This window comes from Choloepus didactylus, chromosome 14 (genome assembly GCF_015220235.1).
Source record: "Choloepus didactylus isolate mChoDid1 chromosome 14, mChoDid1.pri, whole genome shotgun sequence".
Lineage (NCBI taxonomy): Eukaryota > Metazoa > Chordata > Mammalia > Pilosa > Megalonychidae > Choloepus > Choloepus didactylus.
This window is the reverse complement of record NC_051320.1, coordinates 85,354,782-85,370,447: the sequence shown is the minus strand read 5'-3', so window position 1 is coordinate 85,370,447 and position 15,666 is coordinate 85,354,782. Positions and strand designations below refer to the sequence as shown.

The following is a 15,666-nucleotide window of genomic DNA, read 5'->3' as shown; positions in this document are numbered from 1 at the left end:
GTTTGAGCTGGGCTGAGGTATATTCGCTTGCTCAAAGAGTGCCGTTCTCTAGCACAGTGAGGCTTTGCAGTTTGTGCTGCCATGGGGGAGGGACTCTCACCTTGGGTCCACAGTTTTTACTTAGAGTTTGTATGCTGTGATCTCGGGCATTCCTCCCAATCCAGGTTGGTGTATGATGTGTGGACAGTCACGTTTGTCCCCCAGCAGTTATTCCAGATTATTTGCTAGTTGTTCCTGGTTGTTTATTAGTTGTTCCGGGGGGGCTAAGTACCTTCCATTCCTCTCTATGCTGCCATCTTCTTTGGACTTTCCCTCGTTTTTGAAGGACAGTTTTGCTGGATATAGAATTCTTGGTTGGCAGTTCTCTTTCAGTATCTTAAATATATCATACCGCTGTCTTCTTGCCTCTGTGGTTTCTGTGTAGAAATCTGTACATAGTCTTATCGAGCTTCCCTTGTATGTGATGGATTTGCTTTTCTCTTGCTTTCAGAATTCTCTCTTTGTCTTTGACATTGGACAATCTGATCATAAGTGTCTTGGAGTAGGTCTGTTGGGGTCTGTTTGGGGTACACTGTACTTCTTGAATCTGTAATTTTCTGTCTTTCATAAGAGTTAGGAAATTTTCAGTGAATATTTCTTCTGTTATTCTTTCTACCCCCTTTCCCCTCTTTTCTCCCTCTGGGACACCATAACATGTATATTCGTGTGCTTCATGTTGTCACTCAGCTCCCTAAGACGCTGCTCTTATTTTTCCATTCATTTCACTCTGTGTTCTTCTCTGTGTATGAATTCAAATATCTGGTCTTCCAATTCACTGATTCTTTCTTCTGCCTGTTCAAATCTACTGTTGTATCCCTCCATTGTCTTTTTCATCTCCTCCGTTGTGCCCTTCATTCCCATAGGTGCTGCCATTTGTTTTTTCAAGTTTATGAGTTCTTCTTTATGGTCATTCCAGTGTCTTCCTTATATATATATCCTTCATCTCTTTTGCTATATCTTCTCTCAGTTCATTGACTTGATTTTTGAATTGATTTAGATTTGTTTGAACATTTTTAATAAGTTCTTCATTCAGTTCATTGAACTGATTTAGCATTAGTTGCCTCAACTCCTTTAGTCTAGGTTGAACTATTAGTTTTTTCCTTTGTCTGGTCCATGTTTTTGTGTTTCCTAGTACGGCTCATTATCTTGAGCTGTCAAGGTATCTGACTTTCCTGATTAGTTTATTCTGGAGCTCGATTTCTCTCTCTTTTACCTAGGGTTTTCTTGTTGGTTGGCTTTGTTCTCTAACCTCTGGTGTTTTGTTCACCTTATTCTAGGCCTCTAATTTAGCTTCTATTTAGTTGATCGTAGTTTTTCACCTCTTGTTTTTCTGTTTCTTGCTCTGCCTCTATGTAGCCTTTTTGTGTGAGGGTCTCCACAGATACAGTCAATGCCAGTCAAATTTTCTCAGTCCAGAGAGGCCTAGGTCTCAGGAGGAGCATATGGAGTTTCCTTGAGAATGAGACCCTCCTGTGAGGCCTTTAGACTCTGTGCTTTTCCTGTGCTGTCCAGCAGGTGGCGCTTGCCAGTCTGCAGTTCCCCTGCCAGTGTGGAGGAGGTATGGAGCCTTTAGTTCTCCAGCTGACCCTGACCTGTCAGGGCCGTGGCTAACTGAAGTTGGTTTCTGAATTCCAGCCCCTGGGGTCTGAGTTCCCCAAAGGAGGGCTGCCACGGGAGCTGGGCCACGCCCCCTTTTCTTGGGGAAGTTATAAGTGAATTTTCTCCCCCACTAGACTTGTTGCTTTGTCTCTAATAGCTGTCTTAGCTCTGCTCTTGCCTGGGCCCAAATTGCAAGTCTTAGAGGCTTTTTGTAGTGGGCTACTTAGAATAGTTATTTTTTTAAAAAAAGGAAAGAGTAAAAAAAAGAAAGAAAAAGAAGAGCCCAGTATAGACTGTTTAAAGTAAAGCCCTTTAGTTTAGTCCTTGCAGTTCTGATGGGCTGTTGAAATACAAAAAGACTAGGAGTTGGAGAGCAATTAAGGAACAATCAAGAAACCAGAAAAAACGGCTTTTCAGAGAAGTGCCTTAGCCCCTTGGGTTTGTATATGTGTCTGATTCTGTTTGAGTCCAGCCCTTCTCTGTATTGTGTTCACCCCCCACTCCAATAATCTCTGTTTTTATTTTTGTCTTTTTTACTAGCCCTCTCTCCTCTCTGCCGGGCTGACTGTTCCTAGATTCTCCGGTGTCTGGTCTCATTTTATCTGTGGTTGGAATTTTTGTTCAGCAGTCTGAGTTTGTCAATCAGATTCACAACTGCAGTTCTCCCTCATGGTTCCCAGCACAGATGGCCCCTCCACCCTCAGGATTGTGCCTGGCAGGGAGGGACACAGGCTCCCTGGGTGTGAGAGCTTACAGATTTCGCTGATCTCAGCTGCTCCAGGTGTTCATGAGTATTGTGTGATGTGTGTCCAAACTCATATTTCTCTGCAGTGTCTGTTTCACACAGTTCCTGGCTATCTCCTATCTGCCCCAGAGGAGTAACGAAAACCCACACCTCACCACTCTGCATCTTGCCCTGCCTCCATATTTATTTATTTTTATGTAATTTTTTGAATTAGAGAAGTTCTAATTATATAGAAGAATAATGCAGAAAGTATGGAGTTCCTATCACACATACAGTTTTTCTTATTAATACTTTCCATCATTGTGGTACCTTTGTTACAATTCATAGAACAATATTATAATTATACTAACTATAGTCCATAGTTTACATTAGAGTTCAGTTTGTGTTGTACAATTTTATGTTTTTTTTTAAGATTTTTATTCTGGTAACATACACACAACCTAAAATTTCCCCTTTTAGCCACATTCAAATATATAATTCAGCGGTGTTAATTGCATTCACAGTGTTGTGCTACCATCACCACCATCCATTACCAAAACTTTTCCATCAATCCAAGAAGAAACTCTGTACCAATTAAGCATTAACTCCCCATTCCCCACCCCCACCCCTCATAGCCTGTGTTCCGATTTCTGACTGTGAATTTGCATATTCTAGTTATTTTCTATTGGTAAGATGATACTATATTTGTCCTTTTGTGTCTGGCTTATTTAAGTCAACATAACGTCTTTAAGGTTCATCCATGTTATAGCATGTATCATAACTTCATTCCTTTTTATGGGTGTATAACATTCCATTCTGTGTATATGCCACATTTTGTTTGTCTGTTCATCTGTTGATGGACATTTGGATTCTTTCCACCTGTTAGCTATTTTGAATAATGCCACTATGAACATTAATGTGCAAATATCTGTTCAAGTCTCTTCTTTCACTTTGGGGTACATACCTGGAAGTGGGATTTCTTGGTCATAGGGTAATTGTATACTTCGCTTTCTGAGGAACCAAACTTTTCCACAGTGGCTTCACCATTTTACATTCTGACAAACAATGAACCATTGTTCCTACTTCTCCACATTCTCCCCAACACTTCTTATTTTCTGCTTTTTTTTTTTTTTTTTAATGTAGCCATTCTACTAGGTGTGATTGATTTGCTTTTCCCTAAGGTTGATGATGTTGAGCATCTTTTTATATGCTCATTGACCATTTGTATATCTTTGGAGAAATGTCTATTCATGTCTTTTGCCCGTTTTTAAATTGGGTTGTCTTTGTTGAGTTGTAGGGTAGCTTTGTATAGTTGAGATATTAAGTATACAAAGTTAGTTGTATACTTACAACTATAACTTATCAGATATGTGGTTTTCAAATATTTTCTCCCATTCTGTAGGTTGTCTTTTTACTTTCATGGTGAAGTCCTTTCCTACGTAAAACATTTTAATTTTGATGAAGTCCACTTATCTATTTTTTCTTTTCTTGCTTGTGCTTTTGGTGTAAAGTCTAAGAAACGATTGTCAAACACACGGTCTTGAAGATGCTTCCCTATGTTTTCTTCTAGGAGTTTTATATTTTTTGTTCTTAAATTTAGGTCTGTGATCCATTTTGAGTTAATTTTTATATATGATGTGGAGTAGAGATCCAATTTCATCCTTTTGCATATGGATATCCAGTTTTCTCAGCACCCTTTGTTGAAGAGACTATTTCTCTATTGAGTGGACTTGGCACCCTTGTCAGAAATCAGTTCAAGAACGTAGATGTGAGGGTTTGTTTCTGAACCCTCTGTTCAATTCCATTGGCATATAAGTCCATCCTTGTGCCAGAACCATGCTTTGTAACAAGTTTTAAAATGGGGAAGTGTAGTGTTCTGACTTTGTTCTCTTTTGAGATAGTTTTGATTATTCAGGTCCCCATGCCCTTCCCATATAAATTTGATAATTGACTTTTCTATCTCTGCAAAGAAGGCTGTTGGAATTTTGTTTGAGATTGTGTTGAGTCCATAAGTCTCTTTGGCTAGAATTGACATCTAGTTGTATTTAGTCTTCCATTCCGTGAACATGGAATGTCCTTCCATTTATTCAAGTTTTCTTTGATATCTTTTAGCAATGTTTTGTAATTTTCCATGTATAAGTCCTTATTACGTCCTTGATTAGAGTATTCCTAGATATTTGATTCTTGTAGTTGCTATTTTAAATGAAATTTTTTTCTTGATTTCCTCTCCCAATTGTTCATTACTAGTGTACAGAAACCCTACTGATTTTTGCATGTTGATTTTGTATCCTGTACTTTGCTGAATCATGTATTAGCTCTAGTAGCATTTGTGTGTGTGTGTGTGTGTGAATTTTTCAGGATTTTCTCTATATAGAATTGTGTCATTTACAAATAGGGAAAGTTTTACTTCTTCCTTTACAATTTAAATGCCTTATATTTCTTTTGCTTGCCTAATTGCTGTGGCTAGAACTTCTAGTGCAGTGTTGAATAATAGCGATGCCAGTGGAAATGCTTGCCTTGTTCCTGATGTTACTAAGGCTTTCAGCCTTTCAAGAAATTTCCTTCTTTTTTCTAGTTTTTTCTTTTGTTTTTAAGTTGTGGAATATAAATATTTACATAGAAGTGTAATAGAAGAGGCTGCTCTGTCCCAGTTGCTTTGGCTGGATTGCCTTATCAAAGATCAATTTTCCGTAGATGAGAGAGTATATTTCTGAACACTCAATTCTATTCCACTGGTTGGTATATCTCTTTATATCAGTACCATGCTGTTTTGACCACTGTAGCTTTGTAGTATGCTTCAAAGGTTGTGTGAGACCTACCACTTCGTTCCTCTTTCTCAAGATATTTTTAGCTGTATGTAGAAAATCCAGAAAAATCTACAGCTGCCTTTCTAAATAAATTTGGTTATTGGTTTTTGTATTTCTGCACATTAAGTTGTTGTGATTTTAATTGGTATTGCATTGAATCTATAAATCAGTTTAGGTTTAAGAATTGACATCTTAACTATATTTAGTCTTCCAATCCATGAACATGGTATGTTCTTCCGTTTTTTTAGATCCTGTTTTGCTTGCTCTGTGTTTTGTAGATCATCCACTCGTGAGGTTAGGTTTCTTATTTGAGATCATTCTCTCTTTTTGATGGAAGCATTTACAGCCTTTAATTTCCCTCTCAGTGCTATCTTTGCTGCATCCCATAAGTTTTGATATATTGTGTTTTCATTTTCACTTGCCTCAAGATAGTTCTAATTTACCTTGCGATTTCTTCTTTGACACATTGGTTATTTAAGATTGTGTTATTTAATTTCCGCATATTTGTGAATTTTGCATTTCACTGTTACTGGTTTTTAACTTCATTCCTTTGTGGTTTCAGTATTTTGGAAATTATTGAGTCTTGTTTTGTGACCTAAGATGATCTCTCATTGTCATGTCCCATGGCACTACCATTACTGAAATATACTAACTTGAAAGATACTAATTCATTTATGATGGGTAGATATGTGGTTCATTTCTGACTTAGAGGACTCTTTTCTGATAATATTATGGAGAATGAGTTGAAAGGAGGTTGTGCTTAAAGCAGTGAGACCCAAGGGGAGATAGGCAACTGCAGAAGTGCTAACTCGAACTAGTAAGTGGTGGTGATGTGGGGCTGGTAGAAAAGGAAATACATGAGAGAAAATCTTTAGCAGATGCAGTGATCCATTAGGTCTTAGAAAGCAGGTAATTTCTATTTTCTAACCTAGGTGGATGAATGGTATTCAAGTATACATGAAGTTCTTCAGTATTAGAACTCAAACATACTTTAGGCATCCTCATATTTCTAGAACCTAGCACTAAATCTGCTGTGTGGTAGATGTTTAATCAATGTTGTTAATAATAGCCACATTTCATTGCATGTTTACTTTGTGCTTTTTGCTTAATTATTGCTTAATTCTAGACTTGCATTCTCATTTAATCCTTAAAACAGAGAAGGTAAACTATTAACTCCATTTTATAGATGAGAAACTAATGCTTACTAATTTGTGACCCTGAATCACTGTAGCACATGTCAGAACTGGAATTCAATCTGGGATCTGAATGATTTCACGGCCTCTAGTTTAAACCCTTTCCACCTCTATGCTATGCTGTCTCACTTTGTTTTTGTAACATACTTAAGTACTAAGTGTTAACTAGGGTACTAAAGAATTGAAGAACAAGTTTCATGCCTTTCAGGAATTTATCTTCTTTCAGGAATACTATTAACATATGGAATACACGAGTAGCTCTGCACTATTGGGTGAAAATGCTTTAGGATTGCAGGGATTTCTGTGGGCAGGAAAGGCTCTTTTGAAAGCAGAATTAACTTTAATTTGAACTTCAGTGGGTAAGGCATTTGCAAGGTAGAAAGGAATGCCCTTTTAGGGAGAGGAAACAGATTCCAGAAATGGAATGGGTTTTAGTACATTAATTTTTTAAAACATTGGGAATTAAATGTTTGGTTGTGTTTTTTTGTTTGTTTGTTTTTTGTTTTTTGTTGTTGTAAAAAATCTTTGAGAGTAGTTTGAGCAGCACTTGCTTTCTTCCCATCATATGCCTTTAAATACATGGCAAGCATCATTTCTGTGTCTTGGCTGAATTGTCATACTTCTTTTTAAGTTTGGATTAGCTTCCACCATTTTATCCTTTGCCCTTTCAATGTCTTAAAATATATCTGAGAATTCCTTTAATAAGTCATTTTCTGGCATCACTTCCTGTGGGACATGTTCATCCTTTACATCATAGCCACTTTTCTTACTTACGTTGTTAATATTCACCTTCACTGAGTTTCTCTGCGTCCATATCTAGTCTTCCTAACAGTGGCAGTGTCAGCATTCCTAGTCAGCTGTTTCTTCTATAACTCCATTTTAATATCCACTTCCAGAATTATCTTTTTTTTTTTCTTTGCTGCACTTTGTTAACCAATTTCCTTTTTTGTTTATCTAGTTTTGTAAAATGTCATGTGGGTTTAGTTTGACTGCATGGTATGTGAATATATCTCAATAAAATTGAATTATTAAAAAGAATTAAAAAATAATTTAAAAATTCAAAAAAAAAATGTCATGTGGGTTTGTCACTGGGAGACAAGGAGGCAATATAACTAAACCCTTTGCATTCTGTGTGTGAACCAAATAATATATGCTCAGTGGCCAATCCCTGATAAGCTTTGTGTATTAGTTAGGGTTCTCTAGGGAGACAGAATCAATGACAGATGTAACAAACTGTCAACTCCAAGGAAGATGTCCGATGAACTCCTTGGGAAACGAACCGACAACTTCGACGAACTCCTCAGGAAACGAACCAGCAACTTCGACGAACTCCTCAGGAAATGAACTGGGATTTTCGACGAATGTGCTCGATGAACTCCTCAGGAAACAAACCGGCAACTTGGACAAGCTCCCCAGGAAATGCTTCACTGGGCAGCTGAAGAAGTAGTGAAGGTTCTCTAACCGTCCAGCTTATAAGCCTTCAACTGATCACCCGGACCAAATCCAGCCAATTGCATTCTCTCATTGTGGAAGGCACGCCCCCTTGATGAGTCATTAGTCAGCTGCAGTCAGTTGACTGATGATCCAACAAACCAGCCGATCACCCGGACCAAATCCAGCCAATTGCATTCTCTCATGGTGGAAGGCACGCCCCTTGATGAGTCATTAGTCAGCTGCAGTCAATTGACTGATGAGCCAACAAACCAGCCTGTTGGTTTATTAACCAGCCTCAAATATCCTCACAGCAATCCTCAGGCCAGTGCCTGCTTGACCAGACAGCTGGGTCGCCTAGCCATGTTGACACATGAACCCAACCATCACACTTTGAGAGAAGTGGTATGATTGGTCAGTGATAATGATGTAAAAGATTGGATTTTCAGTATATTTTTATTTCTCATTCCGTTTTTTAAGAGCAAAAACATTTTAGAAAATATATATTTATGGATATGGTTTATATAATAATAATTATATGTTTATAGAGTACGTATTGTTTGTCAGGGACTGTGTTAAATGTTAAAAATATATTCATTTAATTAATCCTCACAATGGCCTAATGAGGTAGGTATTACTATTATTCTTGCTGTACAGATGAACAAAGGCAGAGAGACAGTAACTTGTTCAAGGCAAAGCCAGGCAGTCTGGCTCCAGGGCCCACGCTTTATTTATAGTAGTGCTACTCAAAGCACGCTTCACAGACCAGCACTAGTTCTTAAGTTCATTACCAGTCAGCAAAGAATCAGGACTTTAAGTCTTTTAAAAATTTCACTTTTTCTAGTATTGCAATTTTCTTTTTCTAGTAATTTTCACAAAAGTATTGTACTATGGCAGATCAGAAATTTAAAACAAAACAGAACAACTGTCCTTCACCACAGATAATTTGAAGAAGCAGTAGCCTATGGAGGATGTACTCTTCAGTACTCTAGCAGTGACCTGTATTCTCAAAGAAAAGCCTTGGTCTTACATAAAAAGATTATCTAATGAATGCGTATATATATATATTATTGTTTCCATCAAGAATTTGATTAATTGAAAAAATTCTGGTTCTGATGATGGATAAGAGGGCTTTTACTGTTAAACATTTTGGGAAAAGGCAAGGTATATCTCAAAAAATGTCTACTGTATTTAGGCATCATTTTGAAACTACAACAGATCCCTGAAAGTTAAGGTATTGAATTGTAGGATTCGTCTTTGTGCTTTGCATGTAGACTGATCAGTTTCTTGAAATGTGTTGTGAGAAAGCATGTTTGTTTCCTGTCATCAGTAACATGGCGCATGGATTGAGTTGACTGACTATTTTACTTGAACTACTCTTTTAAGTACTTATTTAAAATGCTTCATAAGTTCTTCCTGTTGATCATCATATAAAATTGTTTAAAAAAAGAGAAGAAGAAGAGAAAGACTTGGGGAACCAAAAAAAACCAAACAAACAAAAAACAAAACAAACAAAAAAGGCCTTTGCTTTCATTTGAATACACTTTCTCTTTGCCAGTCCTCATTCTCAGTCCCCTATCTTGACCTGGAGTGTGGTCTAACCTTTCCTGCTAGCCTTTGAATGCTTGCTCATTTTGCATTAAGAAATTTTCGTATCTAATATTTGATCCATTAAAAAAACATGAAACACATGTAAGTTATGAAGCATTAATGAGCATAAAGTTAATGTCCATGAACCCAGCACTAATTTAAGAACTAGGACTTTACCGGTATCTTTGAAGCTACTTTGTTCCTTTCCTATACAATCCTCCTGCTTCCCCTCAGAGGACAATTCTGTCCTGAATTTTGTGTTCATTAAGTTTAAAGCTTTAAAAAATTACTTATCCCTAAAATAATTTTTAGTTTTGCTGGTGTTTGTCTCTTCTGAGACTTTGCATGAATTCGTCATTGTTTCTAAGCTTCATCCTACTGTTGCAGGTAGCTGTAGCACATCTTCACTGCTCTGTAAATTGTTGTGTGAATAAGCCACAATTTAGCCATTCTGCATTCAATAAACATTTGAGTTGTTTCCAGCGTCCCCTCCACCCTTAACAAACAATGTTGCTTTGAACATTCTTGTACATTTCTCCTGCCATTCGTGTCAGGAGTTTCTCTGGGTTATATACCTGAGAGTGGAATTGTTAGATTATGGAGGACATAATTGTCAACTTGACAAGAAAATGCAGAATGTTTTCTGCAGTGATTGAAACAGTTTGTAATCTCACATGTTAGTATCTAAGAGTATAATCTGTTGGGTGTAAAATGATATTTCATATGGTTTTAGCTGATGAGTAACAAAGTTGAACATTTTTTTCCATGTGTTTATTTGTCATTTATGTTTCTTTTTTGTGAAATGCTTGTTTATAACTGTGGTCCATTTTTCTGTCAAGTTCTTACCAAGTTTAGCAGTTCTTTGTATATTGTATACTAATCCTTTCTCTTGCCGATATTTTCTTGTTATTAGTGTTTTTTAAATACACAGTTTCTTTAAAGTGTCTTGAACAGAACTTCTTTATTAATGTGACACCATTTTTCATTTATGATTAATGACTTTTTGTAACTTGTTTAAATTAAGCACTCCTTCCCTACCTGAGTATCATGAAGAAACATTCCTATATTTCTTTCTAAAAGTTTGAGTTTTGCCTTTCAAATTTAAGCCTTTTAATCTCTTGGAAATTGACTTTTATTATGGTGTAGGAAAGGGATTTTATTTTTTCTATACGAATAGTCAGTTATCCCAGACCCATTTATGTGACACTCTGCTGCTTTCCCCAGTGATCTGCAGTGGGGTCTCTTGAACTTTACTTACTTTTGTACATGTGTGTGTCTGTTTTGGGACTGTGTGTTCTATTTGCCTATTTGTTGTTGACAATAACATTCTGTCTTGTAATTACTCCAGTTTTATTTTGTGTCTTCATATCTGATTGGGCAAGTTGTCCCACTTGATCCCTTCAGGAGCATTTTGACTGTGCTTGAGTTTTTGCTTTCTCATGTAACTTTTAGAATCAGCTTATTAAGTTTCACAAAAGAATCCTTTTGGGATTTGGTTGGAAATACATTTAATATATAAATGAATTTGGGGAGAATTGACGTCTTTATTGAGTCTTCCTATTTATGAATATGATGTCTTTTCACTTACTTACGGCTTTCTCTAAAGTTTTGTGAATTTTTCCATACAGATATTGCACAACTTTTGTTATATTTGTATCTAGTTATTGTATGTTGCTTTTTGCTATTATAAATTGTATTTCTGGGGGAACATTATCCCTTCTGTTTTTTTTTTTTTTTTTTTTTTTTTTAATAATTGTCAAAAGTTTTACATTTAATACTTGATATAACAGTCAATATGTAGTAAGGGATATTTAAAGTGATTTCAGATTCTCATCCTGTAAGTTGTACTCTACTGGGAAGCTTTATTGAGTAGGTATGTGACTGGCCAAAGGTGGGTACAACCAGGACCAGAACAGCAGGTAAAGTTCTACCACAGTTTCCATAGCCTCTACTTATTTTTCCTTTTGTCAGTTAAAAGTGAACAGTGAGAATTAAATACTTATCTTTACATATACACAAGGTATGCTGTGAAAGCATATTTGCTTACAAACATATAAAAATACTTGTTAACTAGTTTGATTAGAAAATAATGTATAAAAGTATATAGCAAAAACATTGATCATCTCTGACCCTGGAAAGATCAATTCCATATTTTACATTACATTAAACAAAAAAGTTTTAGTTTTTTTTGAATCCCTTATCCAGAAACACTTAAAAAAGAAGACAGACAGAAATTGTTTATTTCTACCCTCAACCTGGCTGTAAAAAGAGTTAAATTAAAAAACTAAGAACAATGAAATGCTTAAGTCCAAAATGAACCAAATATCTGGCCACGTAGACTGTTACCACCTTCGAGAGTAGGAGTAATAATAAAGGGTTGAAAAGTGGTTTCGAATCCATAAAGGAAATAGGCATTTTGGTATTTTGGCCATGGGAAAACAAAGTTATAGCATCAGTTAAGGTCTGAGATGTCTCACTTTTGCAGATTCAATTCAGAGTATCTAAGGTTAACTAAAGCTGACATCAAATTTGTTAAAGGTGGGCAGAAATTCACATTAAAAAAAAAAAACTAAGTTTCTATTTAGAGTAACAGTAAGCAATATGACTCCAGAAGTTAAAAATCATTTCACACCTCAGACTTCAGCTTGGCAAACAGCTTGGGTTCCAAAACTGATTCGTCCCTATTAAAATGTAAGTCCTTAAAAATGTGTCTGTGTATATAGATATACATTTTAAAGAAATCAGATAACCTTAGAAGCAGCCTTAGTGTTTCCTTTGAATCTGTCTTGAAATGACCATAGTATCTTCATGGAAAAGATTAGCCAGCTTCTTGGTCTAAGGCTAATATGGTGATCATTTGTCAGACTTGCTTGTCTAAGGCTAAGAAGGTACCGACAAGATGTAAACTGTAAGGAGAGAAATAGAAGATGAGGACTTTTCCTGGCAGTTGGCAGCTAAAATTCATGGTATTCTTAGAAAATTACACAATGGCAGCCTTCTTATCTTTTTCTTTCCGCGTTGGTTCTGTGAAGGAGGACATTCCTGCTCTTGAAATTTCCTTATAACCCGGACAAGTTCATGGAAAGCTTGATCTACATTCATCCTAATCTTTGCTGAGGCCTCCGTGTATGTTACCTTAAGTTAACGTGCTAACTGCTGTCCTTCTTCCTGTGTTACCTGTCTTTGATGATCTAGATCTGCTTTATTACCAATTAAAATCATCGGAAATTCATCACGGTCCTTTACTCTGAGAATCTGTCTTTGAAACTTAAAAGATTTCTTCAAAGCTGCCTCTATCTGTGACTGAAAAGACCAACAGGAAACCCTCGCCAGTCCTCATATACTGTTCTCTCATAGCTCCAAACTCTTCTTGTCCTGCAGTATCCAGAATAGCCGGGCTGCTCTGTCATCTGTCACACACTGCTTTGTATAGGAATCTTCAATGGTTGGATCATAATCCGTTACAAAATAGGACTGGATGAACTGGATCGTGAGCGCCGACTTGCCCACCACGAGCCGGTACTTCTCCTGGCCGGAGCCGTCCCGCCAGCCCGTCGCGGCCATGGGGACGCCGCCGAGCCGTCGCCGCCCGCCCTAGGCCAGGCTCCGGGGACGTGTGCGGCCGGCGGGCTGTGGACGAGCAGCCGGGCGAGGGTCCCGGGTACCGGGAGCTGTGAGGGCCGGTCTGCGCGTAAGCCCGGCGCCCAAGGCGTGGAGAAGCGGGGTGTCCAACGGGACCAGGGGCGGCAGCGCCCGGGGGAGCGCGCTCCTCTATCCGTCTCCGCAGCTCCAGCCGAACGCAGCCTCCAGCGCCGCTACAAAATCTATCCTTTCTGCTTTTAATTTGAGAATAGAAATGCAATTGGTATTTGTGTGTTGATAATATATTCTGTTACTTTGCCTTACTCATGAATTCTGAAATGGGATGTGTGGGGAGGGGGGAGGATGTGAAAACTCTCATATTTGTGGGAAAATGGAGGCTTTATTTTTTTTAATAATTAATTACTGTTTTTAACCTTTTGTCTTTTTCTCTAGGCTTTTGGCTCTGGCTAGTACCTACAATACTGTGTTGATTCGAAGTTGATAGTGGGCATCCTTGTCTCAGTTCAGGGAAAGTTTCTAGCATTTCTTCATTAAGGATTATGTTTATTCTAGGTTTTCCGTAGAGGTAAATAATCTTTTATGAGGTTAAGGAAGTTCCTTTCTATTCTTCTTAATTCACAGTTAAGTGTAGATTTCATGAAATGCTCTGTAGGCATTTTTGGAGCTGACTATATATTTTTCCCCCTCTTTAATCTTTTAATGCGTTTCAAAACAGTTTATAGATTTTCTGAACTGCCCTGCATTTCTGAGATAAACTGTACTTGGTCATGATTTTTTTTAACTTTTTATTTTGAGACAGCATTGTAGGCATTATGGCTGGAGAGGGTGGTGATGGTTGGGGTGATGAAGCAGGTAAGAAAGTGGAAAGGATAGTCATTTCAGTAGTAGTGCAATCACTTAGAATAAATTTGGAGCATATATACTTTTAGCAGGATGTATACATTCAAGTAGATATTTATTGATCTTTTCTAAAATTGACCCTGGGGAAAATAATTTCCTTATGTGCAGAATTGTAAAGTATTGTTTTCCCTATGTTAGTTCATACATCTCTTCTTATCTGTTTCTTTAAAATTACTTCATGCATTTAATTTCTATAAGAGATTTTGAACGTATAGAGGAGATGAACATGTAGAAACTCTACTGATGTCTATTTTTTAAAAACAAGCTTTTAATTTTACAGGTGTCAGAAAGTCCCATTGCAGAAAGTCCAGTAGTCAGGGGAAGGTGTTGACGGTAACCAGAAGGTCCAGAAGTAAGACGGTTCTGCATAATGTTCCCAAAGCCTGATGATCATCCTAATCTAGCCCTTGCCTCAAATTTTCCAGTTATGCTGTTGTGGGTTATTATTTTTTTTTTCCAGTGATTTAATGTCTAGAATTAACTTGGTTCAATTGACTCAACAGAGAAAACCAGCATTAAATGGTTCAGATTCCCAAGTTAGTTTCCAAAATCAAACCCCACTGAATCTGCTCCAAGGCAGTTTGTCAGGGATAACAGCAAAGGTCATCTTCTTTTCTTCTGAATTAAACTTGAGTTTACTCAGTCTTTCAGGTACAGTTGCTTAAAGAGGATTTACTGATCTACAGAATGGCATCTGAGGAATCATTTCCTTATGTGGCCTTCGTTACTACAGATGTGTTGGCCCACTATGGTGGAATTATGTGCAAGTCACTTTTGGTGTTCTCCAGTGAAACAGTCATATCTAGTGTAACACTCATGTTCTCTAGTGTACTGCAGGTGGAATCTAGGCCTTCACCAGTGAGATAATATTGCTTTTGTTACTAACTCACCTATGCATGGCACTGCCGTAGTGAGAAATCAATTATCCTTGAACAAGATCAGTCCTCTGTAAGTTAGTTCTTTACGTTGTTAAAGACAGAATTCCTAAGAGTAGGCTTAGTAAAACAGCACAGGAGTTAGCAATTTATGGATGTTACACTGCAAGATAGTAGAACTAAGTGGCTAATGTTGTTAGTTATTGATTGTAGTGGATCCTTCTGATATTCAGTGACTGAGTTCATGCTAGGTGTACTTGCAATCCTTTGCATCCAAAACCAGCTTCCCCATTCTCAGTGGGGTAAAAAGTAAAAGGTGCATTTCATAATCACCTGCAGATAAAATTAGCTCATCCTCTAGTGTTAATAATGTCAATTATTAAGAACATGTATATGTGACTATTTGTTAATGGATTTTGTTTTAATTGAAAAATGTTCTTCAGATTTCTTTTTGTATTTTTACTAACACACATAAACTTTGAAAAAAAATGTATAAGTAATACAGTATTTTGTGTCAAATTCTCATTGAGGGTTCAGACTCAGGTCTTTAGAAACCAGTGCACTTGGAGCCATTTCCTATTACCTACTATTCAGAATTCATCCATGAGGTGCAGAGATAATGGGCAGTGCTAGGTCATCAGCTTGATGTGGACCATAATTGAGCATGTAGATGAGGTTGTTTGGATAGTGCATAGGCTCCATGAACTCTTACTTTTGGAGGACCCCACTTGCTCTTATTACACATATTAAAATGCATATTTTGCTTTTTTTTTTAAGGGATTATTTTTAATTTTACAGTAGAAGTTAGTGGGAAAGCAGTATTTATTTTATAGAAAAGTCACATTTACAGAAACCATTATTGCTTAAACAGATCTGTTTCTTGAAAAATAAAGCTGATTATCTTT

General features: G+C 37.1%; 1 protein-coding gene and 1 pseudogene across 1 annotated transcript in view; one reads left to right on the top strand and one right to left on the bottom strand.

Moving 5' to 3' along the window:
- The window catches only part of CYRIB (CYFIP related Rac1 interactor B), a 135,715-nt gene that overhangs the window by 57,538 nt on the left and 62,511 nt on the right, over positions 1-15,666 (top strand).
- On the bottom strand, positions 12,356-13,053 carry LOC119509050 (annotated as a pseudogene).